General features: G+C 43.2%; 1 long non-coding RNA gene across 1 annotated transcript; it reads left to right on the top strand.

Annotated features, from left to right (window-relative positions):
- Positions 1-43: 43 nt before the first annotated feature.
- LOC116379304 (uncharacterized) lies at positions 44-4,834 on the top strand. Its single transcript, XR_004212401.1, has 3 exons — positions 44-170; positions 353-500; positions 4,564-4,834. It is a non-coding gene; the product is annotated as an uncharacterized LOC116379304 (long non-coding RNA).
- Positions 4,835-4,840: the final 6 nt, after the last annotated feature.

Genomic DNA, 4,840 nt, shown 5'->3' with positions numbered 1-4,840 from the left:
TTACACATCACCTGTATGTTACCTATACATCACCTGTATGTTACTTATACATTTCGTGTATGTATATGAATTCATTTATTCATATAAACCTGTCTCTCTGTCCTCCTGTCTGTCTGCAGGAGTCTGTCAAAGAAGTATCATCCCAAGAGGAGCAGAGAGGATGAGAGCAGGTCAGCTGACATGTTTCTCTCTCAATATACTCAATAAATGTGCCCCAATGAGAATGAATGTGTGGTGTGTAGAGTGACAATAACAACATCGACAGGTGGAGGTAATATGTTAATGAGACAGCAGCTTTAAGGTGTGTGATTGGTTCACTAAGGTAAAGCTGGCTTCTCATTGGTTGTTGCAGGTACACCTGGTGTTTGGCGTTTTCAGCAACTCTCCGTCAGTTGAGTGAACTCGCCATTCAGAGAGAAGAACTCGCTGAGAACCTCAACACACAGATCGTGTGTGAGCTGACACGATACACACAGGAAGTAAAGGCTGAGAGGAAGACTGTGAGTAAACAAACAAACAAACAAGCAAATGGAATGAGGCACATCAACCCTGAGAAACAGCTCAGTGACGATAGCAAAGATTTCAGAGGCGTAATATATCATTTAGTTTAGGTTTGCAAACAATCTGTCAATCCTGCGTTCAAACCCTCTTGTGGTCAAAAATAATATAATATATATAAATAAATGATAAAGCAGCAGCAAGCATCTCTCTGTCATCACAAAGTGAGATGGTGTCTTCAGCTGGTCTCACTGAAACCAGCTGAAGACACCATCTCTTTTGACCGATCTTGCTCATTTATAATAATAATAATAGTAATGATTAAAGCTGCAAGCAGCGATGTACGGCCCTCGCACCTTCCCGCGTCTCGGGGGTACTGGCGGGACGCCGGCCGATGCGGCCGCAAATGTCTTTGACCATCAGATAACGCATCTCGGAGTTCAACGATTTTTCCAGCGTGGACTGTGTGACGCTGGAAATTATGAAGTGCAAATATTCCACCAGTTCCTGTATCCACTATGTGATGCAAGAGAACATGCGCAAACATGCATTATGTTGCTTAACATCAAGTATAGACCACATCATGTAAATATCATGTAAATCGGATTCCGTTTGTCACATAACGCTGTCTTCCTCTTGCCAGTACGTGGCGCTATGACTTTGAGTGAAAATTGGCTTGTAGACATCCTCAGGCCATGACTGTTATCAAGTATGGCAAGTTTGGGACATATTTGAGCAAGTCCAGTGGAGTTACATCAACTTGTTGTTTAATGGCGAATCATGTACAATGGCCGCCACGTCACGGCTACACCATTCCATCAAACGTAAAGCTTTGAGTAACTTTTAATTGCAAAGGTCTTTAGATTATACTGACCAAATTTGAAGTGGATCTGACAAAGTTCCTAGGAGGAGTTCGTCAAAGTACAGCGACTAGAAATCATGGGAAAATTCACACAAAAATCAAAATGGCCGACTTCCGGTTGGTTTTAGAGCATGGTCCCAAGATACTTTTGTTTAAGTCTCCATGTGATACATGTCCCTACCAAATATCATATATGTAGGTCAAACGTAGTGCTGGGGCTGCGTTTTTGAATATTTGTAGGGGGCGCTATCGAGGCAATTTTCAACGGTCAAGCCAAAACGCCATATGAAATATTTATTTACATCACCTATGACACCTGTGCAAAGTTCCAAGGCTTGCTGAACATCCTAAGCCACAGAAAAATTTGCTTAATTTTTCATGGTGAATGACGCGTTGTCACGGCAATGGGCGCCACATAAAATGAAGGTCGTTCAATGTCAGTAGACCATTTTAGTAACTTTTCATCATCAATATCTTTAGATCATCCTAACCAAATTTGAAGTCGATCGCATGAATTCTGTCGGAGGAGTTCGTTAAAGTAGAACGTTGAAAATTGACAAAAAAGCCAAAAATGGCTTAACTACTGTATTGCTCCCAAGTGGATGAATGGAATGAAAATTGCAGAGTGCGTAACAATATACGATGTACACATATGAGACAAATTTTGTGATTATAGGTTAGATGGTTTTGAAGTTGAGTATTGAAAAACAAAGCCACGCCTTATGAAGTTCATTGGTCCATATCTTCTAAACGTAATGAGATATCAAACATCTTTTGATACAATGTTATTATATAGATCCAATACTGATCCACAGCAAATTTAGTAGCAATCGGACTCAGCGTGTAGGAGGAGGTTGCAAAAATGGGTTTTTCACAAAATTCAAAATGGCGGAAAACTTTGGTAGGCGGAGCTTAGGGGTCCAAGAGGCTTTTTTGGAGACCTCATTTGGTGGCATGCCTGTGTAAAATGTCAAGTTAATTGGACATACGGGATGAGGGGGCTAAATTCTAGGGGGCGCTAGCAAGCAATTTTTTCATGCTCGAGCATGGGACCCATAAAATATCAAATTTTCCTGCAGTCCTGATATGCTTGCCAAATATGGGGAGGTTGGGGACATCATAAAGCCCCCAAAAAGGCATTTCATTCGAGAGAATAATAATAATTCCTACAGTTTCAATAGGGACCTCGCGGCCCGACGTCGGTGCTCAAGCCCTAATGATGATAATGATAGTAATGATAATAATGATGATAATAATACATTTTATAGAGCACTTTTCAGAATACTCAAAGACACTTTACATTAAAATCATCAGATAAAAGCTATACACTAAAAACATAAAACACACAATAATGGTCACACATTAAAAGCAGTTCTGAAAAGGTGGGTTGTGATTTGTGATTTGAATATGGAGAGGTCGGTGCAGTCTCGGATGTGTTTGGGGAGAGAGTTCCAGAGGGAGGGGGCAGCTCTGGAGAAGGCTCTGTCCATGTCCGGTGCTTGGTCCAGAGTGGGAGGGACAGGAGGCATCAGAGGAGCGGAGCCGACGGGATGGAGTGTGGTGGTGAAGCAGGCCGGTGAGGTAGCGGGGGGCCTAATTGTGGAGGGCTTTGTGAGTGAGGAGAAGGACTCTGTATTGGATCCGTTGTGGGACGGGGTGCCAGTGGAGATTCTGGAGAACATGGGTGATGTGGTCACGGGAGTGGGAGTGGGTGAGCAGGCGAGCAGCAGAGTTCTGGATGTACTGGAGTTTATTTAGGATTTTGGATGATGTGCCATGAAGAATGCTGTTGCAGTAGTCGATTCTGGAGGTGATGAAGGCGTGGATCAGAGTTTCAGCAGCAGATGAGGAGAGTGATGGGCGGAGACAGGCCATGTTTTTTAAGTGGAAAAAAGCAGTTCTGGTGATTTGGTCAACGTGGTGTTCAAAGGAGAGGTTACTGTTGAACATGACTCCGAGGTTGTGGATGTGTGGGGAGGGAGACGGAGTGGAGCTGTCGATGGTGAGGCAGAAGTTGTGACCGGTTTTAGTGACACTCCAGTTCTAAGGTCTTTGCACTGGCTTCCTGTCCAGCAAATAATTGACTTTAATATCCTGCTGTTGGTTTATAAAGCACTGAATGGTTTAGGGCCAAAACACATCTCTGATCTGCTGCTACCTTCTGAACCATCCCGACCCCTTAGGTCGTCTGGGACCGGTCTACTTTCTGTTCCCAGAGTCAGAACTAAACATGGAGAAGCAGCGTTCAGTGTTTCTGCTCCACATATCTGGAACAAAGTCCCAGAAAGCTGCAGGTCTGCTGAGACCCTCAGCTCCTTTAAATCAAGACTGAAGACTTTTCTGTTTGCTGCCTTTAATTCAACCACATTCAAGGATATTGATACATTTCTGCATTTTATTACTGTATTTTATTTCTTACACTGTTTTTTAATGTTTCAATGAATGTTCTTAATTGTTTTTAAATCTCCTTTTCTTTTGCCTTATGTTTTGATGCTTTTAATGGTTTTATGTGAAGCACTTTGAATTACCTCGTTGTTGAAATGTGATATACAAATAAACTTGCCTTGCCTAGTGAGGGATGTGGGACCAATGATGATCATGTCACATTTATCACAGTTAAGTTTGAGGGAGTTGGTTTGCATCCATGATGTAATGTCAGTGAGGCAGCTGGTGAGAGTGGAGTGAGTAGCAGTGGTAATAGCCTTTGTGGAGATGTAGAGCTGGACATCATCGGCGTAGCAGTGGAAGTGGAGACCATGTTGACGTATGATATTACCAAGAGGGAGCAAGTAGAGGATGAACAGAAGAGGACCAAGCACCGAACCCTGGGGGACGCCGTGAGACAGAGGAGCAGTGGAGGAGGTGCAGTTGTTGATGCTGATGAACTGTTGTCTGTTTGTAAGATATGATTTAATCCAGGAGAGAGCAGTTCCGATGATGTTGAGGGAGGATTCGAGGTGGATTCGAGGTCGAGGAGAATGAGAATGTTGAGGTGACCAGCGTCTGAGGAGAGGTCTTTTCTGTTAGAATAAATACAAAAACAACAAACATGGACAATAAGACTTAATCTCAAATTTCTAAATGAAAAAGAAAGATATAATAAGGTATGAAATTAAATATAAACTAGTTAAAGATGATGAAGAAGTCTGACCAATGAAATAGAAATGTGTTGACCAGTTTATTTTTTTGTTTTGTTGTTGCAGCATTTCCAAGATGGCCGCCGTACCCAGCAGCACATTGAGAGCTCCTGGAAACAACTTGAATCTGTGAGTGACCTCTAACTCCGCCCACCAACACCTGTGGACCCACCCACAAACGCCACGCCTCTAACCCCACCCACCAACACATGTTGACCCGCCCAGAAAAGCTATGCCTCTAACCCCTCCCACCAACACATGTTGACCCGCCCACAAATGCTACGCCTCTAACCCCGCCCACCAACACCTGTTGACCCGCCAACAAACGCTACGCCTCTAACCC

Source organism: Anarrhichthys ocellatus, unplaced genomic scaffold, assembly GCF_004355925.1.
Source record: "Anarrhichthys ocellatus isolate YVR2014 unplaced genomic scaffold, GSC_Weel_1.0 scaffold4072, whole genome shotgun sequence".
Classification (NCBI taxonomy): Eukaryota; Metazoa; Chordata; class Actinopteri; order Perciformes; family Anarhichadidae; genus Anarrhichthys; species Anarrhichthys ocellatus.
This window is presented reverse-complemented; position numbering and strand designations above follow the sequence as displayed.